The sequence below is a fragment of the Pelodiscus sinensis genome, chromosome 3, assembly GCF_052426305.1.
Source record: "Pelodiscus sinensis isolate ZL-2025 chromosome 3, ASM5242630v1, whole genome shotgun sequence".
NCBI lineage: Eukaryota > Metazoa > Chordata > Testudines > Trionychidae > Pelodiscus > Pelodiscus sinensis.
Window position 1 is genome coordinate 127,067,256 of NC_143054.1, and position 25,736 is coordinate 127,092,991.

At 43.0% G+C, this 25,736-nt stretch overlaps 1 long non-coding RNA gene across 1 annotated transcript; it reads right to left on the minus strand.

The window, feature by feature from the left end:
• Window positions 1-2,267: 2,267 nt before the first annotated feature.
• On the minus strand, window positions 2,268-21,767 carry LOC112545612 (uncharacterized). Its single transcript, XR_003089140.3, has 3 exons — window positions 21,617-21,767; window positions 21,470-21,522; window positions 2,268-5,639 (listed from the first exon to the last, which is right to left on the minus strand). It is a non-coding gene; the product is annotated as an uncharacterized LOC112545612 (long non-coding RNA).
• Between the last annotated feature and the right edge of the window lie 3,969 nt (window positions 21,768-25,736).

The window sequence follows — 25,736 nt, forward strand, 5'->3', positions numbered from 1 at the left end:
CTTACCTGGGAGCATCCTGTAGGCATACTTTGGAAACACATACAGGATCAGACCCTGCTAGCTAGCAAAGCAGGGAATGCCTAGTTTCACATCCCATTTCCGGGCTGTCAGGGCTTTGGTTTCAGTGCAGGCACTGAGCAGTGCATTAGCTGTGGGGTGGCATCAGAGTGTGGGTGATATGCATGCCCCCAGGTGGAAACACAGCTGTCTTAGGGTACTTCTACACTTGCTCCCTAGTTCGAACTAGGGATGCAAATGTAGCCGACCGAAACTGCTAATGAAGCGAGGATTTAAATATCCTGCACTTAATTAGTGTAATCCTGTGCGCTATTCCGCTCACCAGCTGATTCAAACCAGGAAGTGCGCTCCAGGACGCGGTAGTTCGAATCAAACACCTTGGTTCGAACTAACGTTACTCCTCATTCATCAGTAAGAGGATTGAACTATTAACCCTACATAATGTAGCCCTGGAATTCTCTAAGTCTATGCTGTTTGGTCAAGACTGACAACCCGTGAGAGTGTTCTTTGCTGTTCTGCTGTAGTGCTACCTTGGCTTTCTCATTGTCTGATCCTCTAACCAGAGCAGCAACATCAGCCATTGGGCTATTTCCACAGCTATATTGTGAAATGATTACCAGAAGTCACTGAGCGGCTGTCTGCTTGCTCACTACACTACAGAGAGCCATTTGGAAAAGTATTAACAGAACCCACAGTTCACTTCTTAGAAGTGGCTGTAGCAAGTATGATGAGTAAAGTTTAACAGCACTTCACATTCAAGTATTATTTTTCATCTCAAGATCTTGAAGTATCTAACAAAAAAAAGCTGTTACAGGTGGGAAATCTGGAGTACAAAAAGTGTAGATACCTCACCCAAGGGTTACACAGTGAATCTATGGCAAAGCCAGGGTACTCTCTCATCCCAGTCTTGCATGGTGGGATTTTTTTCTCCAAAGATTCCTCTCATTTTGGAATTTAACCATTGATAAAGTTTGTCAGATTATTGATAGATGCCTTCACAGAACAGAGATATAAAGGGCATCAGATGTAAAAATAAAGTTTAGGATGTTATAGAAGCAAACTTCATTCTGGGGAAAGATGACAAGTCGAAAGCTCTAGAGATTTGGGGACAGATCCTCAAATGGCGTAAGCTGTCATAGTTCCATTGACTTAATTCTTCCATCCACAGAACAAGTACAACATAAGCAGTGGCAATGCATTCTTCACACTGTTCTAGCCGCATGCCTCCACCCAGTTCTATTGGGACCACCTCTATGATATGGAGAGTAGTTCAGTTTCCATGCCCACTGATTCGGCCAGAAAGATTACAAATGCGATAATGGATTTTGTTTTGTGAACAACCATTTGTCTTCTAGGAACTGGACTGAAACACCAAGTTCATTGTAGCTAGACACCCCGCACCCCAGAAGCTGTTTGATAACATGTTTTTCATTCAATAACCAATGGGACTTAATGTGAACTAGAGGATAATGGCTCCATAGCACCAGTTTCTTGAACTATTGAGTGTCGTGCCCCACAAAAACACTCTGAATGTACAAACTCAAGTGGGCAAAAAGTGCAAACAGACTGTTTCTCACTCTTCTCCCCTCACACACCTCCATGTAGTATCAGGTTCTTTATTTCTCCATCTACTGAAGTATCAGAGGAGGCTTTTGCTGCATATTAGAGATATGAGGTCTTTTCCCAGATACTTGGCAGGATGATTTTACAGGGACAGCTTCCTATATTCACGATTACAGGCAGTCCCCGACTTACGTGGATCCGACTTATGTCGGATCCGCACTTACGAACGGGGCTTTTCTCGCCCCGGAGCTCGCGGGCGGCTCCGGGGCGAGAAAAGCTGCTCCGGGTCTCCCTGGTGTGCTGGGGGGGACTCCCCAGCACAGCAGGGAGACCCGAGCAAAGCCGCACAGGCGGCGGGGTCCTCCGCCTCCGAGGCTTTGCTCGGGTATCCCTGGTCTGCTGGGGGGGAGGGGGCACAGCTAGTGCGCCCCCTCCCCCAGCAGACCAGGCTTTTGTTGCGGGACGCCTGGGGTAGAGCAGCTGGGGTGCTGCCGGGTTGGTCCTGCGGGGACCTACTCGGCAGTGCCGCAGCTGTTCTGTCCCAGGAGTCCAGATTCAGCCGCTGTTGAAACTGATCAGCGGCTGATTCCAGGAAGCCGGGGGCAGAGCAACTCTGCCTAGGGCTTCCTGTAGTCAGCCGCTGATCAGTTTCAGCAGTGGCTGAATCTGGACGCCAGTTCCGACTTACATACAAATTCAACTTAAGAACAAACCTATAGTCCCTATCTTGTATGTAACCTGGGGACTGCCTGTATGTGCACCTATTACTCCCACCCCCAACCTAATTTTTCACACTTGCTATCTGGTCACCTTACATGTCTGGTGGGTTTTGCTCACATGCTCCAGGTCTCACTGATTTCCATAATCAGGGTTAGAAAGGAATCTTCCCGTGTCAGATTGACAGGAATCTCGAGATATTTTCACTTTCCTCTGCAGCAGGGGACCCAGGTTTACTTAATAGGTTCATTTCAGCAAATCAATTCCCTGCCACCATAGGGGTTTTGTTCCCATCCTGTCTCTGCCTTTGGCACACAAGACTTAGTGTCCTAAAACTGCAATACTTTAGTCTAACGCTGTTGATCAGATTTAGTATGCAAGTGCAGGGTAGTAATGGTGGCCTATGGTCTACAGATCAGACTAGTTGATCTCATCCCAACCTTATCCTCCATGATGCTAAGATATGAAAGTAGATCTGGTTGAAAATATTTTTATAGAAATTTGTACTAACAAAAATGTCATTTTATCAAAATTGAAACATTTCACGATAGGTATAAATGTTCATGAAATTTTTAAGGGGAGTATAAACATTTGCCTCCTCCTGCACTTGGCCCACTGCCTCAGTTTCCCTCTTCATTCTATAAATAAACATAGTACAACCTTCAGAATATATAAATAGTCCTTTTAGTAGGATTCTTTGTCAGAAGTCCTACTATAAACCAGAAACCCCATGACAGAATCCAAATAATATTTCCTTCAAAAGTCCAACAGCAAATTCAACATGGGCATCTCTCACTATATCCCAGCTCATCTTTCAGGTACCGCTCCAACTCTTGTCTGGAGTCTTTCCATCTAACATCCCCTTGTCTTCAATCTCCCTTCCTAGCCCCTCCTGCTTCTGCTCTCCAGCAGGTGTTTACCTCTGCTGCTCTCTGTCTTCAGCCCTCTAGACCTGGGGAAATCTGTAGGGGATCTGACTGCAAACACTTGACTGAGTCCTGCTTTCAACAACCTGATTTGGCTCTACTACTCAGTCAGGGAACTTTCACTACTCCCTCCTCCAAGGTATCCCCTTCCTGCAGCTCTCAGCCTAGCTCTGCTCTTCTGAGCTCTCAGGATTCACTCCTTTTCCCCCCACTCTACCTTCTGTCCACTCCCTCAGGTTTCTGGATCCTGAATACCCCTCTGAGGTGTGTGAACAGCTCTTTATAACTCCTTCCAGAGCTCCACCTCTTCATTACAGCATGCTAGGGCACACCTGAGCTGGAAAGGGGTGAGCTGAGTCCAATTTCATTTAAGAAACAAGTTACCCCATTACAGAAGGAGGGAGGAGCTGATATGACTTGCTTCAACTTTTTCATTGCATTTTACTTGTTATTTGATAAATTCCATTTAAACATATTTAATATGCTAGATTATACTGTTCGTGCATTATCAAAGGAAATGCTCTGATGTTTTCATGCTGAATTTTTAGAATTTCCTTGAGAAAATTTGACTTTTCATTTTCATTTGAAACATAAACAGTTTTCAACATATCAGAATTTCCAGCAGAACAGAAATTCTGTGTTCGGACCAGGACACTCTGTTAATGCTAAAGATATGCTGTGATTTTATAGTTCAGTCTGATTGCAACAGTTTCTTCTGCCTAGTCCTAGTAAATAAATAATGTGAGTAGGAATGCTCAGTCAGAGCTTGTTGAAGGAAGTGTACTCCTATGGGGAGTTCTCTTTTATGGCCATGACACATTTCCTCCTAAAATTTAGCTTATTGAATTTCTCTTTGATTTCCTTTGCTGACTGTGCTTGTCAGAAAGAAACATGTAGCTTAATATCTCTAAGGCAAAAAGAACCTTCACAAAGTTGAGGAAGCAGTACTAACTAAGGTCGTAGCAGAGAGAAAGGGTGGAGGAAAAAAATCTCTTCTGACTTTCCCCACTTTAATGCCTGTACAGGATAGAATCCTGGAAACTGCAAACATCTGAATGTAAAGAACTGTATCTTTCTCTTAATGTGTCCATATCCTCCTCTCCAAACAAACTATACCACATTCCACATAGTATCCTGCAGAATAGCGTAGTATTTCTTCATTTTTGAGGGTTGCTGCACACAATAGACTGCACAGGTTGGTTGGACTTTGATCTCTCATAAATCTCAACACAAGACACTAGTCTAGTCCTCATTTTGGAAACTGTTTGTGTGCGGAGAGGGCAGGGATTTATACCAGGGCTGCTTGTTCTTCCCCTTCCTGTCCCTGTCAGGGGGTTTGTCTACACTACAGAGTTTTTTTTGGAAAAACGTCCATTTTTCTGAAAAAACGTCAATTACATCCACACTGCAATCACATTCTTCTGAAAAAAATCGAAAGGACAGAGGGGTTTTCCCAGCATCGGTAATCCTTTTTCTACGAGGAAGAAGCCTTTTTCCGAAAGAGCTCTTTTGTAAAAAGGCGTGTGTGGATGGGGAAAAGGGAGTTCTTTTGGAAGAAGAGGAAAGAGGAAAAAGCACAGGTGCCATGGTAGCCACTATGTCCATAGTAATCATAGTTTAAATGTGAGATAGCGTCCATTTAGTGTGGACGCTATCTTTCGAAAAAGCAGATTGCTTTTTCAACGAGCTTTAGCAGTGTGGATGTGCTCATTCAGAAGAAATTTTTTCGGAAGATCTCATCTTCTGAAAGAAGCCTACAGTCTAGATATAGCCAGGAAGTGAGAGCAAAGTGCACAACTAGTCTGCCTCCTGTGCTCCCCAAGCACAGTGATGAATGCAACAAACTATGCACTTTCCCCTGGCTCCCTGATGAAGGGGAACAGCCAACAAAGTCCCTGTACACATCTTGGGGTGGAGAGAGCTTCAGCATAAAGGGCACCTGGGGGTGGGAGGCTTAGTGTTGGGAGAATCCCAGATGGGGGGTGCCCCCAAGCAGCCTATTTCACCTCACTGATGATTCTGTCTGTTTTCTGGATGGTTTTATGAGAAGCAATCCCATTCTAGGCATATCCCATTTTCCTGGCACAACCAAACCCTTATGTTGCTTTAAGTTATTGTAAGAGGAAACTGTATACCTAATTTGGTGGTCCTAGCTCTTATCTTTTTGGTGGAGTTCTTGAGAGGGCCAATCTCTCTCAAATATATAGTAGAGTGGTGTTTCCTCCGTAACGCATCCAAATGCTGTCAAAGGTTCTTTAAACTGGCAACAGTGGGGGAAAAGATCTGATTAGCATCACTTACAACAGTAAATAAGAAAACCACAAAGTGTCCCAATAAGCTGCCGAAGATGGCTATCAGTGAAGTTCATGATAGGAATGTCTTGTTGAAGAACCACAATAGGTGTGGCTGCTCCATCTGAAATAGAAACACAAGAAGAAAGATTGATCTGTGTGTGATCTGTGTCACACACACCCCCGCCCCCAAAAATAAACAAAAGAAAAAACGTTCTATGGAAATCCCTAGTAACGAGGCATCAGAGGGCTGCCCCATTTTCCTGGTATAGTTAATAGAACGTTGGACCACAGAAATAAAATTAAGCCTTAAATAGGGATCTACCAAATTCTCGGAAGTGAAAAACGAGTCGTGGACCATGAAATCTGGTTTCTCCCTGCGGAAAGATTACTATAAATTACTATAAAGATTTCATGGGGAGACCAGTGTTTCTCAAATTGGGGTCCTGACCCAAAAGGGAGTTGCAGATGGGGTCACGGGGTTATTTTAGGGGGGATTATGGTATTGCCATCCTTGTTTTGGCATGGCCTTCAGAGCTGGGCAGCCTGAGAATGGGGGATGCTAACCGAGGGTCCAACTCCGCAGGCAGCAGCGCAGCTGTAAAAGTGGCAATACCATATCAAGCCATTCTTACTTCTGCACTGCTGGTGCTGGTGGTGGCTCTGCCTTCAGATCCGGGCACCAAGCCAGCAGCCACCAAGCTCCAGCTGCCCAGTTCTGAAGGCAGCGCCACCAGCCGCAGCACAGAAGTAAAGAGAGCAGTACTGCGCCCAAAACTCTGTCCTTTCCCACCCCCGCACACACATACACAAAACTCCTTTTTAGGTCAAGAGCTCTACATTTACAACACTGGGAAATTTGAGACGGAAAAGCTGAATTTATGAAATTTACCCTTTTAAAAATCTGTGTTGCTCCATGCTGGGGGCAGGGGAGGGAGCATCCTCCCCAGCTGTGGCTGCTCAGTGCGGAGGAAGGGTGCCTCCCGTTGGCCCTAGCATGGCACCCAACCTGGAGCTGTGCTTTAGCTGCCACTGCCAGGGCTCGGGGAGGCAACCTACTCCCCTGGCCCCAGCACTGAGTAGCCACAGCTGGGGAGGATACCCCCATCCCTGCCCCAGCATAGAGCAACACAGCCTACACAGCCTAACCTGGACTAGCGTGAGAGGACTGGAGCTCATGCTCTCACCTCAGGGCAGCCTACACACCAAACCTCCCATCCCCAGCCGGAGCCCTCACATCCCTGCACTCCAACCCTCTGCCCCTGGACTGATCCCCTCCACCATATGCACCTCCATATTGGTGCACATAACATAATTCATTCCACTCTGGAGTGAGAAAAGTTACAGGGAACACTGCTCGGGGGGGGGACGGACACAAATTAAGTGTCAAACCAAGCTGAAACTAAACATTTCAAATCAGTTACACAAATCAAAATAAAATATTCTGACATTCCCAAATTTAATTTTTTTCTAAACTTTCTAGTAAGGAAAAATTCAGTATTCTGACTTTTTGTCCCTATTCAGAATAAAAAAAATTAGAAATACCAGAATTTCCTGTGGCATAAACAATCTGATTTTTTTATCTCTATCAGTAGTAGTTTAGTAGGTTCCTCAGTTCTACTGCACTTAGGCCTTTTGCATATATGAAAGCAACAAATTGGGGGGGGAGGGGTAGTGCAAAAAAATGTTTCTTAAAGCTATTATTTCTATTTGTGTGCAGACTCAAGACCACTGCCTCTCATTCAGAAGCACATCTTCACACTCCGGAGGGCTAACCACTTTTTCTTTTTTAAAGTAAGTGACATTTAGCAGAAAATAATGAAATCTACAGAAAGTCTGTAAATCTATGGCAAAGGGTAGGCAGAATTTTTGTGAGATATAAGCTATGATTCTAGCTACTTCTACAAGCTAAATTAAATCCAGGGTGAATAATATTCTTACTCACAATAGGAGTGGCATTTGCATTATAATATTTCACAAACCCTTCTTTTGCTTATTACATTTAAAAAAAAAAAGATTTCTCCTCATGTAAGCAATTCCCCCAAAGAACAGGTTTTTATAATAAAAGTGACTGTGAGTGGTTGATGATTTTTATGTTATTTCAATAAATAATGTGAATCACCTACCAAAGTCTCAGTTTTATTTAATTATTAAACAGTGCAGCCTTTCTTCTGATTTTTGAAATGGTCTGAGTGGAACTGTTACTTTACACTGGTTTTTCAGGAGACCTTGGCATATTACCAGAACACCGCACTGTAATACATGCAGATGGTACATGAGTTTACTTGCTCTTTCTGTCCAAGGGTCGCCACACTGTGTGTGCTGCATATGCTATTAAAGGTATCAAATGTTTATGCAGATGTACGGCAGTGTTGGATTTGCTGTAAGTGCAATGCAAAAAATGTAAAATAGCGGCCTAGAATAAAACACTTTTCACTATAAAAAGTTTGATCATACTTTCACAGGTGGTAGTTGCTGGGATCTTTGTTCAAGTTCGAGTAATGCAAGACAGCTTCCTTCTCTTGATGTCTTTGGTAAAATGGTGTCGTAAAAGAAAATAGAGAGAGCAGACAATTTTTTCCACTCAGTTCTTTCCTTACTACATACAATATACTGTAAAGAGTTATTTTGTAAATTATGTTAGTAAATTTTTACTTTCCACTTTCTTTTTGTTGTAACTTGCTAGGCCAATTATACCAATCGAGAATATTGCCCCAGTCTCTTATAGGGCCATCCATCTGACAGGAAGGCAATACTTTTCCCATAGGAAGCAGAGACAACCTTAAACATTTTTTGGGTGACATGCAAAATAGTTTACATTGTCAGCACTTCCAACGAATGGTGTAATGAGGATGGGGAGGCCAATTTGCTAGCAGCATTTTGTAGCAAGTAGCCTGGGCAAATGAGTTATATAAAGGGTAAAATTGATATCACAAGTTCATGGCCTCCATCCCAAACCAGTGGTGGTTGGGAAACATAATTCAGATCTCACCATGAAGTACTGGTGATTGTCAGAGAGTAGCTGTGTTGGGACTCAGACATGTACAGTGAGAGTTAAACGGTTTATTCATTGCAATGGATAGTCTCAGCCTCCCTGGCTAGGTGGCCTCTTTGGTGTATACTCCAGGGAGGTACACATAGCTGGTCCCTCTTATGTGAGGGAAGGGAGTAAGGCAAGTCATCCCCCCCTACTATATAAATTGCAAAAACTATCTGACTTCAAAGAGCAGTTATTGTAATAAATCTGTGGGCTGATTTATATTACATTGGATGTATTTTCCTTCTGTTATGCCTGGAAAGGTGCCTTTGTTATTGTCATTTGAGATGTAGCTCTACATTCTCATTAAAGGCAATGGCAGTTTGTACAGAATCCAATGGGTGCAGGGTCAGGCTATAGCCTAGGAAAGGCTCGGCTTGTCTGACTTCGTCTGGTTTAATGGGTATTCAGTAGACGTCTCCATTGGGATATCTCCTATAGATGTGAACTATTTTTCAGGTCCACACTACTCTTATAGAATCATAGAATCATAGGACTGGAAGGGACCTCGAGAGGTCATTGAGTCCAGCCCCCCACCCTCAAGGCAGGACCAAGCTCCATCTACACCATCTCTGACAGATGTCTATCTAACCTGTTCTTAAATATCTCCAGAGAGGGAGATTCCACCACCTCCCTTGGCAATGTATTCCAATATCTGTCCACCCTGACAGTTAGGAATTTTTTCCTAATGTCCAATCTAAACCTCCCTTGCTGCACTTTAAGCCCATTACTCCTTGTCCTGTCCTCAGAAACCAAGAGGAACAAATTTTCTCTTTCCTCCTTGTGACACCCTTTTAGATATTTGAAAACCGCTATCATGTCCCCCCCCTTAATCTTCTTTTTTCCAAAATAAACAAGCCCAGTTCATGAAGCCTGGCTTCATAGGTCATGTTCTCTAGACCTTTAATCATTCTTGTCGCTCTTCTCTGTACCCTTTCCAATTTCTCCACATCTTTCTTGAAATGTGGCGCCCAGAACTGGACACAGTACTCCAGCTGAGGCCTAACTAGTGCAGAGTAGAGCGGCAGAATGACTTCACGAGTTTTGCTTACAACACACCTGTTGATACAACCTAGAATCATATTTGCTTTTTTTGCAACAGCATCACACTGTTGACTCATATTCAACTTGTGATCCACTATGACCCCTAGATCCCTTTCCGCCATGCTCCTTCCTAGACAGTCGCTTCCCATCTTGTATGTATGGAACTGATTGTTCCTTCCTAAGTGGAGCACTTTGCATTTCTCTTTATTAAACTTCATCCTGTTTACCTCTGACCATTTCTCTAACTTGCTAAGGTCATTTTGAATTATGTCCCTATCCTCCAAAGAAGTTGCAGCTCCACCCAGTTTGGTATCATCTGCAAACTTAATAAGCGTACTCTCTATCCCAATATCTACATCATTGATGAAGATATTGAACAGTACAGGTCCCAAAACAGACCCTTGCGGAACTCCACTTGTTATCCCTTTTCAGCAGGATTTAGCACCGTTAACAACAACTCTCTGACTACGGTTATCCAGCCAATTATGCACCCACCTTATCGTGGCCTTATCTAAGTTATATTTGCCTAGTTTATCAATAAGAATATCATGTGAGACCGTATCAAATGCCTTACTAAAGTCTAGGTATATGACATCCACCGCTTCTCCCTTATCCACAAGGATCGTTATCCTATCAAAGAAAGCTATCAGATTAGTTTGGCATGACTTGTTCTTCACAAACCCATGCTGGCTATTCCCTATCACTTTATTACCTTCCAAGTGTTTGCATATGATTTCCTTAATTACCTGCTCCATTATCTTCCCTGGGACAGACGTTAAACTGACCGGTCTGTAGTTTCCTGGGTTGTTCTTATTCCCCTTTTTATAGATGGGCACAATATTTGCCCTTTTCCAGTCTTCTGGAATCTCCCCTGTCTTCCATGATTTTTCAAAGATCATAGCTAAAGGCTCAGATACCTCCTCTATCAGCTCCTTGAGTATCCTGGGATGCATTTCATCAGGACCTGGTGACTTGCTGACATCTAACTTTCCTAAGTGATTTTTAACTTGTTCTTTGTGTATCCTATCTTCTAAACGTACCCCCTCTCTGCTTGTATTCACTACATTAGGCACACCTCTAGACTGCTCGGTGAAGACCGAAACAAAGAAGTCATTGAGCATCTCCGCCATTTCCAAGTTTCCTGTTACTGCTTCTCCCTCCTCACTAAGCAGTGGGCCTACCCTGTCCTTGGTCTTCCTCTTGCTTTTAATGTATTTATAAAAGGTCTTCTTGTTTCCCTTTATGCCTGTAGCTAGTTTGATCTCATTTTGTGCCTTTGCATTTCTAATCTTGCCCCTGCATTCCCGTGTTGCTTGCCTATATTCATCCTTTGTTATTTGTCCTAGTTTCCATTTTTTTTTATATGACTCCTTTTTTTATTTTGAGATCATGCAAGATCTCCTTGTTAAGCCAAGCTGGTCTTTTGCCATATTTTCTATCTTTCCTACACAGTGGAATTGTTTGCTTTTGGGCCCTTGTCTTCACTGTCTTTGAGACTTAAGTATTAGGCTAGGACTTTCCATTTTTTTAAAAAGACTTCTATTTTTGGAGGTGCATGTCTCATTGACTCTTCCATTCTCCTCCTCCTCACTTTTCATTCAACAAAGCTCTAGGCCTTATGTCAAAGCCCATTCATCTTTCCTTGATGGAGCAGGGGGGAAATCTCACTCCCCCCCCTCCCCACACACACACCTTTGCTGAACAGAGCTAGATGGGATTCTCTTCCTAGTTCAAGAGAGACATTCAACTAGGGCCAGCTCTGGCATAATGCCACTGGAATTATACCTCCTTATACATGGAAAGAATTTGGCCTTCACTATTTCTATTGGGCTAGGAACTGAGAGGAAGAACTAGAAATGCTGTATATATTATTTGAAAGATATACAACTCTGCAAGGTATTTAGAAAATGTATAGAGTCAAAGAGGTCAAGACTAGAAAGGAAAAAAATCAGATCATCTAGTCTAACCTACTGTATGTTGCAGGCCACTAACACACCAGCTGTCCACGTATACCACCCAACAACAGCAATGAGAGCAAGGTACTACAGTCCTCAGGAGACTAAACTATTTCTCTTGAGGAAGCTGCTCAGTATCAGTCTGAACCCAGCTCCCACTTGTTGCCACAGCTGGCACCAGCTCTTAACTATTTCTTACTATTTTAAGAATCAGAGTATCAACGAAGTGGGTCTTTGCCCACGAAAGCTTATGCTCCTACACTTCAGTTAGTCTATAAGGAGCCACAGGACTCCTCGCCGCTTTTACTATTTTAACAGCAGCAGAGGAAAATAAACATACACACAACCTTCATAACATTCTAATACATATTTTAATGCTGCTCCTCAGGTGCCTTTAAATTATACAGTAATCTTGATGGCATTTTTCTACAGTCGTTCCCCACAGGAATATATACTTTACAGTGCTGAAACAGGACACAGGCTGCAGGAATCACAAATCTAAATAATTTTTGCAATTGCATATGTGTGTCATATACAATTTTTACAGCTAGAGATGTAAAACGTTAAGCGACATTTGCATTCATTAACTATACATGAAATCTAATTCTATTAAGTCCAGCAGCATTAGGTCGGTCTGTTGCTGCTGATGTTGCAGCTTAAGGACATTGTATCTTCCATGCACATTCTGTTTCATGACCTAATAAAGCCAGGAATTAGACCCTGGCTTGATGCCTTTGGAAATCCAGCTCAGTGAGCATACAACATGAAAGCTGTGGATATAAATTATTTATATTCATCATTGTCCAATATTAATTTACCAAAAAAGGTTTAAAAGATTAAGCGAACCATGGGCATGGTGCCCACAGTCAAGCTGATTTAAGAGACCTTTCCAAATCACACTTATCTTCCAGCTTTGCTACAGATACCATAGAGAAGGACTGTTAACATTTAATCAAGTCTATTTACAGAATCCAAGACGTACTATTATATTTCATGGTATGTATCGAAAACTTATGATCTACACCATGACCTCAGAAAATAATTGGCTAGCCTTAATTTTAAAGATGTATTTTATGGCTTTTAGAAGATGTAAGTGTTGGAGAACAAATTATACACTGAAGACAAAAGAATCAAAACAACTGTATAGCACTTGTATAGCTTTGTTTCACCAGGAAAACAGCTCGATGCATTCTACAAATAGATCTATGCAGTTAGTCCTCTTGCATCTCTACATGGACCCTTGCTGATTGACTGCATTATCATTGACTTCTAAAGTTTTCCTTCAAATACATCTAGTCTCTCTGTGGTGTGAAAGGCTATTTTTCAAAGACTGAAACTTCACTGCTATACTATTCCATTGCTTTGGTGAATCATATCTATTTTGTGCATTTCAATTGCAGATGCTTCCTTCACAGTGAAAAGGCATGAACTATGCTTTCCCATTTGTATTCTAAAATCTGGTGAATAGAGCTCATTAATGAAATTCATTGTAGCATCATCTTTATCTCCTAGCTACATCATCAGTTCCCAGAGACCTACAGGATCAACCTTCATTATTTGCCCCTTTGGTCTCTTTTAGAGGATAATTGTGCTGACAAGTCATTACTCTGCTAGCAACACGGATAGTAAACCCACAGCTATATTTATTTCTTATGAATTTGTGTTACTTTGCAGGCTGTAACTTCACATCTCTCTTTTATTTATGAGTAAACGCAAGCCATTTAAATCTGGAACAAAAATGTGCCCAAGAGATGTGCAGGAAGCAAATTATTCAGGCTGCTGAAAACCTGAATTTTAAAAAGATGCATGAAGTCAAACTCAGGTCATATTTGGAAGAAGTTAGTAAAGCTTCATATTTAGTTGTATTTAATTTTTTTTTCCATTCCAGCTTCTGACTGGGACCGGAAACACCAAATACAGTTAGAAAAGCTTTTCCCTCCTGAAAATGTGTGAAATCTCGCTCTGGAAACTCACAATCCAGTTTGCAATGCAGAAATGCATCAGGAAGTCCATATTACTGCAGAACACTCTAGTAAAGCTACAGTCTGATAATGAGCAGCATTGGATTACAGTTTCTATTGATTTGATTCGCTGTCCCCTCCCCCCATTGCTTATATTCGTCACTGTAGCAGATTGCTATTTATTGTTCAGATAAGTATACAAGTTATAACTTAGTTGATGTACTTCACTAAGTTGCCTGATCAGAATTGTTGCCTTAGAGAATTTTTAGGTTGTGACAACATCCAAGCCTTCGATAAAGTAGAAAGTCATAACCACTACTGAAGTGCATTCATCTCTCGGTGCCCATGGTGCTGCTGCAGACTCCGGAATTCAAACAAATCAAAATGTAACTCTTCCATCTGGGAGAGCGGCAAGGGTTTCTTTAAGCTGACACTGTAACGTGCCCTTCTTTGCATTTTAAGAGTATTTCCTTATTAATTAAACATGCTGATTTTAGCCTAGCCCTTATTTTTTGTAATGGGACAATAAAATAGAGAGACAGCCGTGTAAGCAATGCCATACTCAGGGATGTGTCAGGCAGTGGCCTCAGGGCATAATCTATTGATTAAACAGAAAACTCATGAGTACCATCAAAACAAAGCAATTTCCATGCTCTCTCACAGGTGGAAGGAGGACATACTCCTCCCTTAAATTCCTGGTTGACTCATGTGATCGGTGAGTAGCCCTTCTGTAACATCCAGTGTGGCAGAGACTGTAGGTTTATATAGGTAAATATGTTTTACTATACCGTGGCTTAGTCTGTGTTTACTATCCCTTATTACTGCAGTTCTATCTAGATTTTTACATGGCACCCATTGCTGTGCTTTCTGAAATAGTGGTCACTACTGATAATCATCCTGTTTTTCTTTTTGCTTGTTAAATTTGTTTAGAGAAGTATGGCCCTCTTGTTTTGTTATCACCACAGGTGACTCTATGTCCATATGCTGAGGTAGGGAGCACAAAATTAGTCCTGCCAGGGTGTTACAACCAAGAAAGGGTTAAAGAATGTTCCCTGACACTAAAAGAAACTTCCCAACAGCAGCTGGTACTTTTAGTGCATGAGACAAGACAGTCCTGGGTTAAAAAAAATGATTTGTATTTTCAGTCTGACAAACATCTGGGAGAAAAGATTTGTTAAAAATTCAGTACCACTTCCCTTTCAATTAACTGAAAAAGCTCCCACTCCAGTTCTCTAAGTAGCTCTCCTGTGAAATGAGGGGAGACAAGACTAGATACTCCTCAGGTAAAAACCAAACAGAAGGTAATCTTTCTCTAAAAAAAAAAAAGGGAAACAAGTACACTTTTAGGCCTTATTCACTATTTAGAAGCTGAACAAACCCTTTTCCTGGCAGGTGACTGGGGAAATCCCATGGCCTGTGTTATGCAAGACATCAAACCAGATTTCACAATGGACCTTTCTCACCATAAACATCTGTGAAATTTCAATCAGTAGATAAAGCAACAACATCAAGTTTCTTCTTTGTCTTGAACCAGCCACAAGCTATTCTCCCCATCAGTCATCTTAATTTTTCAAAATGCCCAAGTACACCATGGCCCAAATTTTCCACAGGTTAACACCATTGTTTGAAATGCAGCAGACTAATTTGATCCAATTTCTTTTGCTTGTTTTCCCCCAAAATCAAGTAAATACAAAGAATCATGCTGGAATAAGCAAGTGTAATTTTGTTGGCTTCAATGGAGGTGCAAGCGCTTACAACAGACATGGATTTGGCTGAAAGAGTCCACTTAACAAGGAAACTGGTGCCACCACAAAGGCACACAACAGTATCTAAACATGGGGTTAGCATGATCGTGCTTCCATATACATATGCATCCCAGAATGTGATGTTTAGTACTTACATATATGCATGACAAGAATCCACAGTCTGTCCTGTGTAATGGCTTTGTTCATGGGAGGTGATATGTATTGGGAGTTTTCTAACAGACTGCCTATTCTAAGTTTGGGATCTTTGATTTTAAAACCATCTGGTCATCTTTACACTTGCCTACAAAGGACTAGGGATGGAAAATCCCAGTTAATTGGTTAACCAGTGAATCATTGGGTGCATCTAGACTGGCAAGATTTTGCACAAAAGCACCTGCTTTTGCGCAAAACCTTGCCAGCTGTCTACACTGGCCACGAGAATTTGTGCAAGAGCACTGACTTTGTAATGTACAAAATCAATGCTTCTTGCACAAATGCTTTGATGCTCCTGCTCAGGGATAAGCCCTCTTGCGCAAGAATACTTGTGCAAGAGGGCCAGTATAGACAGGCACCTTAATTTTTTGCTCAAGAAAGCCCAATGGCTAAAATGGCCATCGGAGCTTTCTTGCGCAAAAGCGCGTCTATACTGGGCACGGATGCTTTTGCACAAAAAGCGCTTTTTGCGCAAAAGCATCCGTGCCAATCTAGACGCTCTTTTGCGAAAATACTTTTAACAGAAAAACTTTTCCATTAAAAGTATTTCCGCAAAATTATGCCAGTCTAGACGTAGCCATTATGTTTCACTAGTTAATTGATTTAAAGGGGTGGGGGGAGGCCAGAGCAGCCCCTGCCTGCAGTGGACCCCATGGGGCTGGAGTAGCTCAAAGCCCGTGGTGGGCACGGAGTTGCTCCAGCCCCTACTAATTAATCAGAACCAGTAAGCCTCATCCATTACAGGTGATGCTTAACCAGTTAACCATTCACATCCACACAATGGACTGATACTAAAATTGAATTCTCAAATGGCTTCAGAGGGAAGGGAAAGCTGTAAGATACAGATGCACAAAGTTTCAGGATAATTTTGATACGTTTAGGAGACGTTTCCAAACTTTTCAACCTTTACTCAAAACAGAAGCATTTTTTCCTCAGATGGTTGCTTTCACTAGCAGTAATTTTAAAAGAAATTAATCCCACATAAAAATTAATTCCCCATAGTTATTGAGCTAAACATTAGCTGTAGGGTTTCAGTGAGCTGTCCACATGGGAAATTTATCTTTATTTGTATCTGGTTTTAATATTGTAAGTGTGCCCAGAGACTATGGTTATGAACAAAAACAGGTCTTTGAAATTAGTTAATTTATTTCATTCTCCCTTCTCATGTATGTTTATTGCTTATTTATAAATGATCAGGAGAAAGTGGTAAACAGTGAGGTGGCAAAAGTTGCAGATGATATTAAACTGCTTAAGATAGTTAAGAACAAAGCAGATTGTGAAGATCTCAAAAGGATCTTGTAAACTTAGGTGACTGGACAGCAAAATGGCAAATGAATTTTAATGTTGATAAACGCGAAGTAATGCACAGTGGAAAAAATAATCTCAACTATTCATACAAAATGGTGGGGACTAGTTAGCTATAACCACTCAAGAGAAAGATATTGGAGTCACTGTGGATAGTTTTCTGAAAACATCCACTCATTGTGCAGCAGCAGTAAAAACCAAACAAATAATGTTAGGAATCATTAAAAAAGGGATAGAGAATAAGACAGAAAATATCTTATTGCCTCTAAATAAATCCATGCTATGCCCACATTTTGAATACTGCATATAGATGTGGTTGCCTCATCTCAAAAAGGATCTCTTGGCATTTGAAAAGGTTCTGAAAAAGGCAACAAAAATGATTAGCGGTTTGGAATAGGTGTTGTATGAAGAGAGATTAAAAAGACAGGGACTTTTCAGCTTAGAAAAGAAGAGACTAAGGGGGTATATCATAGAGGTGTATAAAATCATAACTTTCTCCATAGCTGTCAATGAGGAAAAGTTATTTACTTATTTCCATAACATAAGAACTAGCGGTCACCAAATGAAATTAATGTGTAGCAGGTTTAAAGCAAACAAATGGAAGTTTTTCTTCATGCAGTGCACAGTCAACCTGTGGAACTCCCTGCTAGAGGATGTTGTGAAGGCCAGGACTTTAAGAGGGTTTAAATGATAACTAGATAAATTCAGGGAGGTTAGGTTAATCAATGCTTATGAATGGTGTCTCTAGCCTCTGTATGTCAAAGGGTGGAAATGGGTGACAGGAGAGGGATCACTTGATGATTACCTGTTCTGTTCACTCCCTCTAGCCCATCTGGCATTGGCCACTGTTGGAAGACAGGATACTGGGTTAGATGGACCTTTGTTCTGACCCAGTCTGGCTGTTCTTATGTTCTTATTCAGGTCTTACAAGGTGTGCCTACTCTGTACCAGTAGTCCAAAATAAGCTACACAACTTGAGCTTTGCAAATTGCGTAGCTTATTTTGAGTTAATTTCAAAATAAGCTATTTAGAAATTTGGCACTGTCTACACAGCACTTATTTAAAAATAAATCGCTATTCCAAAACATCCCTTACTCCTTGAGGAATAAGGTTTACATGAACATTAGAATAGTGAGTTCATTACATTTCGAAATAACAGGCATGCTCAAAAGATGCAAAATAGCTCAGGATACCTCTAGTATCACGAAATAGCACTGCAGTCTAGACATAGCCACAGAGAAGACTCAGCAACAGAGTACATACCAGTAAGGCTTTGATCACAGGTGTAGTTGCTCAGAAAATGTAAGTTTAATAACAGGAAATACTAAATATATAGAACTTCAATTACTTCAGTGGATTTCTTTTGATTAGAGCTGGTCAAAAAATGACGGGGAAATTGCATTCCCCTCCCCCCCCATTCATTTAACTGGAAATTTCCTGATCAGTCCTGGTCCTTATTTATACTGGACTCTCAACTCAGCTGTAAAGAAATGTATAGCTCTCCCTTATCTCAATGAGCTCTGAAGGGGGTGGTTTTAGAGCCTCAGATGTGACACAACAGAGCAACCTACTGCAGGACTATACAACTGTGGAAGCTCCAGGGGCCACAATGATACAGCACATGCTAACGGTGGCAACTTAACTTATATGTGGTTGCATATACATGCAATATATACAAATAGCTTCTTTCACACTGACAGGCATGAAAACAAAAATGAAGGCAAGACTACACAACACACAGGCCCCATGTAAGTCAGTTCGGGTATGTCTACACTAGCTCGTTAGTTCGAGCTACATAGGCAAATGAGGGCAACCGGAGTTGCAAATGAAGCTCGGGATTTAAATATCCCGGGCTTCATTTGCATGTTCCCGGGTGCTGCCATTTTTAAATCCCCCTTAGTCCGAACTCCGTGCCACGTGTAGCCGCGGGCTCAGAGTTCGGACTAAGGGGGATTTAAAAATGGCGGCACCCGGGAAAATGCAAATGAAGCCCAGGATATTTAAATCCTGGGCTTCATTTGCAACTCCGGTTGCCCTCATTTGCCTACCTAGCTCAAACTAACGAGCTAGTGTAGACATACCCTTCTTCTGATATTAATAAAATGCAATATTTACCCCATTTCTGCCCATATGTCAGCACTGTTAATGAGCAATGACAGTCCAGGAATTTAACTACTAAAATGCATATCAACAGAAGAGCGTTATATTAACTACTTTTTTGTTTTAGCTCCCACTCGCGGGCCACAAACCAATGGGCTGTGGGCTGCATGTGGCCCTTGGGCCGTGTGTTGAGTAGCCTTGATCTACTGTATTGGCCTCAAAAGTTACTTTGAGAATTTTCAGAGGAACCTGGAATTTGTAACTCACAATATTATCAAATCCTAATCCATCAAGAAAAAGTTAAATTCCCAGTGAAAGCAAGGAACACGTGAGTCTCCTCTTCTGAGTCAGAAGTGATTTTTTTTCCTGAACAACTCCATGGCTGCCCGGTGAGACACAATGCAAACTATTATGGCTATTTCATTAGGAGTATAGGTATTATAAAACAGGGGTGGATTAAAGTACGATCCTTGAAATTTGGAAGCTGTGTTCTACTTTTAACAAGGAGCCAGAGAGAACAGAGGAGGAGGAGAGACAGGGATCTTATTCTGCTAGCCAGAGCTGTGCTTCACCACTCTGGTGGAAGATCACAGATGCTGGTGTAGAGAAGAGCAGAACTTGTCGTAAGTAGAGGCCCTAAGAGGAGTCACGGGACCCAGATCCACAATTTAGCCTTCATCAACCTCTTCTATAGCTGTTCTTTATCCAGCCAGCTATTATTTCAGGTAACCATCTGTATCACTGCACACATATATATCAGCCCCAGGGCACAGTTTAGAAATCTTTGATTCTGCTAGTTCAGATACAAAACAGTAATAAAGCCCAATGACCATGTCAAGATTAACTCCCTGGGCTAGAAAGGCTGAGAGGGGGGACACAGGAGATTTCAGTTTTGCAAACAAGAAACAGTTTTGTTTCGACTCTGTGTCACTACAAATGCATCACACATGCACATCGGAGTGAATCCAAGCATAGCAACTACACACAGGCCAGAAGCGTCTAGTGTGTGTGCCCCCAAATGACAGAGGGAGTGGCTGGAAGGCTGGGTGAGGGGAGAACAGTTGGCACCTGTGGCTGCTCAAGGCATTTTCAAAGCAGCCTGTGGGCAAATCCCACCGAGTGCCTTTATTTTCCGGGAAGTCCCTGAGGGCAGGGCTGGGGCATGGTTTGGTACTCAGCATCTTAGTGTCATTTTCCAAAGCACATATAAAGCCTTTCTTACAGGCATGGCCAGGGGGCTCTGAGATAGTGGTACAGGTTTGACCTCTCCGGTCCAGCATCCTTGGGACCTGACCGGTCCTGAACGAGAGAATTTGCCGGACCAGAGAGGTCCTCTGCGGCTGGCTCCCCAGACCACCTTCCTACCCTGCTGCCAGCCCCAGCCACCCCCACCCTCAGCCGGGCTACTACAGCCACAGCAGCCTGGACTGCCCCAGCCCCACTACTGGGGCTGCCACATCCCTGCCCAGGCCCCGCTACTGTGGCTGCCGCATCTCCAGCCCCAGCCCCTTTGTCAGGGCTGCCACAGTTACCACATCCCCAGCCCTGCCCCTGGAGCTGCCCTCGCCCCTGTTGCGCTACTGGGGCTCCAGCGCCAGTCTTGGCTCCAACACTGCTGGGCTCTGAGCCTCCAGTCCTCTTGCCACTGGGGCTCCCAGCCAGGACTCCCTGATCGAGGAACACCCATGGCTGTGCCAGACCACTGATGTTACCGGATGAGGGAGTCCCAGTTTTGGGAGGTCCAACCTTCACTTCAATCTCAGTCAGGAGGTGAAAGCTGACCCTGCTTTAGGAGTCACCCAGCATCTTCCTGTGTAGGACATGCTAGGCTGCACGCAGGTGGTCTCTGCTCAGCCCCTCCCCACCATTCTCCCACACCCACTTCAAGTAATGACACACGGGTAACATAGGAACAACTGTACTAAAAATACCAATTAAAACATTGGAAATGGGCCCTTGTGGCTCTATCTGTAAGACGAGTATTTTAAACATGGCTAATTTCCCCACTTCAGAGAAAAACAAGTGCACATTCTTATAGGAGTCTGTAACTTGGTCAGCACTCACCTCACACGCGCGCCCCCATTTAACCAAGTGCAGGTTCCTGCACAGCCTCAGTTTTAAAAGCCTTGCAGCTACTCAGCTCGAGTCATACTCTGTGCAATCACAAACCCCTTCCGAGGTACACCTCTAACACAGGCCCATCCCAGTGCCCTCCATAGAGTGTCTCTCAGTTTGATGCCATTCCCTCAGTTTATTGCCTCACTCTGAATGAGAGTGGCGCCCCCAGGGCTTCCCTTCCTGGAGACAACTCCTTTGCCCTTAGCTACCTTCAAATCCAACAGTCTCTCAACAACTCTCCATTCTGAGCTGTCCACTGTGCTACTACCCCCTCAGCCAGCTCCAGACATTCTCCCTTCCAGGTCTGGGCTGCATCTAAGCTGCTGCTAGTCCTGTAGCTTCTTATATAGTCCCTCCTGACCCCTGATTGGCTGATTTCCTCCTAGCCAACCTAGCTGCCTGCAGGACTTCTCAATGGCCCTCTTGGCCTTAGGGCCTAGCCCCATTATGGGTTCCCAAACAGGCAAAACACTTACCTCAGTCTGGGGTGCCTGGGCTTTGCAGGGCCCATTGGAGAAGCTCTAGCATCCTGTAACAGATAAAACAGAGCAGGGGAATTAATAAGCAAATATGATTCTGATCTGCCAGTTCCCTGCTAAATCAGCCCCCAGAAGAACTCATACCATCCTGTACTCCTCCAATAACCTCTGGTCACTCCTTCCTTGAAAATCTGAGGTGGTTCATACTTGTGTCTCAGAATCTGAAAGATCTTCTTTGAAAAGCTTCCTGTTCTCCTCTCACACCTGGTGGCCCAGGAACACCAGTTTTGGACAAGTTATTCTTAAAAAAAAAAAGAAACACCATCTTTCTTCTAAAAACTTAACTCGAATTTGCATGAGTGAGCTCTGGAAGTTTTGCAGGCATTCACAGGGATATAAACAGCACCGTATTCATTTCAGGTGGATCAGATGAGAGCTGATATATGTTGACAGGAAAAATGAAAAAATGTAACCACGTTTATCTGCACCTACTGTTTAGCTTGTGGCCATAGTCACATTAAATAAAGCTCTTGTGTCACATCTGAACAGACAGGTAAACAAATTTAGCCTAAAATAAGAATATCAAGGATTTATAGTTTTTCCTTGTGACAGACTGTGCGTGGGTGTGAGTGTGGAGAGAGAGAGAGACTGTGTTGCAATATCTTTAACACTAAAATGCTGCCAGCAGACATTGGTAAATTAAATAATAATTCATTAGCTACCATAATGATGCAGATGCAATCAGACTTGAAGAAAAACCAACAAAAGACAAAACACAAAGTACTGGCAAGAGTTAAAGGGCCTGCATTAGCTTTTTAAAAACATTTTTATTTATTAAAATATTCTGGCTACAGATCTTGTTCAATATTCATTAGTGTTTCATTTGCCTTTGATTGGAAACAGCAAATACTTTGATACTGACTGAAAGAGCCAAATCTTCCACTGGGGTAAATCAGTGTAGCTTCACTGAGTTCAGGAGAGCTAAGCCAGTTTACAGAAGCTGAGGAACTGCAGCAAAGAGCTTTTAATTCCCTGTAGCTTGTGGAAGTTGTGAGCACTAGCACATCCTTTTGCTGAAATGCTGGTTTGTAATGGCAGCACTCCCCAATAAACAAACAGATGGAGGTTGAGATTTTCAAAGCCTTCCGTGGGAATTTAGCCGTACAATTCCCATCGAAATGGCTGGGAGTTACAGAGCTAACTGCTCTCTAATAAGCTTTGAGAATCTCCTCCACAGTTCTGCAGTCTCTAATAAGAAAAGCACAGTGGGGTTCACATTTCTATATTTGTATGCAGTTCTAACCTCTGGGAAGCCAGTTGTTGTCACGCTATGTTTACACAGAGAAAAGTGCACTGATTAGTTCAGGTGCAGGGTTCCACCTGCCTCCTTTTCAAGGCCTTGAACCCAGCTGTGCCGCTTCGCCTCTGCACTGAACTGCACTGCACAGCACAACAGCAATGAGGTATGGAAGCAGCAGGGTTGTCTGACGTAGGTAAAACAAATAATGGAGAAAGGATGCTGACCTCCCTCTGCTCACTTCTCAAACCTTGCCCCCCAATCCAATACGGTCAAGTATCTGACAACACTAAGTGACTGGCCTGTGAAAAGATCCATTAAAACCTCTTCTTCGTTTATTTCTGTACAGCTGTTTATTAGAGAGAGAAATAGCTAATCAATACAATCTTGCGTCACTGACATGCTTCTGTCCTCAATCGTCCTCCCCCCTTCCCTTCCCACACATGCTGGGGTCTTGTCCTTATTAGACTGTAAATTCTTTTAAGACTCTGCATTATTTTATACGACAAGATTTACCTGGCCTTGCTCGGGTACTTAACTCAATTAATTTTTCTTTTTTGGAAAATAAAATGAAAATGCACATGCTTCATTTAAGTCATTACTCTGGAGTGGGGCTGCGGCTGAGGGGCTCAGTATGTAGGCTGCCCTGGGGAGAGAGGATGACCCCAGCTCTCTCTCAATGCAGAAGTTTGGGGCCAGATGAGAAACACCTCTCCATGGCCACTGCAGCTCCTGTGGGCACAGTTAGGGGAGGGGTGCATGTCCCCTGGTTGGGGCAGGTCCATGTTTGTCTGCCTCCCATGCTCCCCAGCCAGAGTGAGGAATGCAGCAAACTGTGCACTTTCCCCTTGCTCCCTGACAAAGAGGAACAGTCAAAAATGGCCCCATACAAATTGGGCTGAAGCCCCCTCACCCTCCCTAAAGGGTGCCGAGGGTGTAGGAGGCTTGTGGCTGAGGCAGACATAGATGGGGGGGGGGGGGGCATGCCCCCAGCCAACCCCTTTCACCTGCCTGGTGTTTCTGTTTCTTTTCTGTATGGTTTACTGAGAAGCAATCCCATTCCTGGCACATCCCATTTTCCTGGCACAACCAAACCCTTACATCTTGCTTTAATTTGTATACCGAATTTGGTGGTCCTTGCTCTTACTGTTAAGGAGGAGTTCTTAATCAGACAAACAGACATACAAACAAATTCTCAAATATATAGTAGACAAGGTTGCATGGCACCCAAAAGACTGGTGTCTCGCTTCAATACACATATTAATAATACCTGGAGAACATAAAGAGGAATGGGCAGATGGAAACAAATAGTGAAAAGAGAGAAAGACAAGGGTCCAAATTCATTCCTCCATCAGCGCTGAGCCTAGAGCAAGGACTGGGGGACTGGATCTTCTCCAAAAGTGGAATTGGTGGGGGTTCATTCTTCCCCAAAACTAGCACTACTGAGGGCTTGTTTAACTTCTGGTGCAGGCAGATGTGTTCTGAAGGCTGCCCTAACATATATCCCAGCCACAAGCAGATATTAAGTTCATTTCACATTTTATTATTACTAAGTTCTTTAGACTCACTTATCTGAAACCAAATCTCATCCACAAAGTGCATCTATTAATCACTGGGCCTAACAAGTTGTCCAGAGCAAGTGTAAATCTGTGTCAGGAGCCATGCAGAAGGCTGGGAGAAAAGTCTGTTTTTAATTCAGTATACTTGATAAGGTCCCTTTGGAATGTGTGACATACTGTGTGTCTCTCTTCTCTGCAACTCGGTGTGTCCGATGGCCTCAAGGGTCAAGATGAAAAAAGATGGTAGTATTCTTCCCAATATCTGCCTGTACTCCATCCTCATTGCTGGATGATGTTTTTGCTAAAATGCCCAACAATTAATAGTACTGACATGGTGTCTGTTGTCACTGAACTTCAGAGTTAACATGCAAATTACGACTGGAAGTAGTTGACACCAGTCAGAGAAATTTTGTAAGAACATTTTTAGACACAGTAAAGCCGTCCATTTGCATTTGGAAAATTCCCCCCAACCACAGGGACTAGAAAGTTAGGGTGAGCACCTCATCCCAGCTCTAGTCCCTTTCCAGTGGGTAAAAGTGTTGGAGAAGCATGAAGGAGCCCAAAAACCAAGTAGCCAGCATGGATATAAATAGCAGGCCAGCCATGGTAGCATGGACAGTGGTAGTGGACGCATAGCTAAGCCATGTCAAGTACTTACACACTGAGCTAGTGCAATTTTGTGTAGATGAGGAGAGTAAATTATAGCTCTAGCTTGCAGTGTAGACCACAGCATCCCCTGGGCAGTCTGTATTATGAGGGGACATCTCCAGGGTCAGGAAGGCACCTCCTCCTTCATGGTTCTTATCGCTACAGCCCAGAATCTCCCCCTTAATCTTTCCTTATAGAAAAAGATTGTACATTTTGCACAAAATGATAGAGCTACTAATAAAGGGCTGGTATGTCACAATGCTACATGCCAGCTCAGCCTGGCTAATAATTAGTGACGGGGCAGTATCTAAACTCTAATGACTGACTGCTCATTTGGGATCCAGAAGAATAAAAACTGCTGAAATACTCATTTGAAACACCGCAGCCTGCAGCAGCAGGCTGGAAATCACAACAGAACAGCTTCTTGCACTGAAGTTTGGAGCCGCAGTTCCAGCTCAGGTAGATATACAAGCGTGAGCGCTGCTTGAGCGAGCACATTCAGAATAGCAGTTTAGCTGTAGTGGCACAGGCAATGGCTTGGACTAGCTGCCTGAGTACAATCCCCTCTGAAACTGTCGGTGCTTACTTGGGCATCCACTCGAGCTGGGAATTACACCTGCAAGCTGCAATGCAGATGTGTCCGCAGCTTCTCCCCAGCCAGAACCAGGAAGTGTGGCGGGAACCTAAGGATTTAAATAGAATGATAGAATCCTAGGGCTGGAAGAGACCTCAGGAGTTCATCAAGTCCAACCCACTGCTA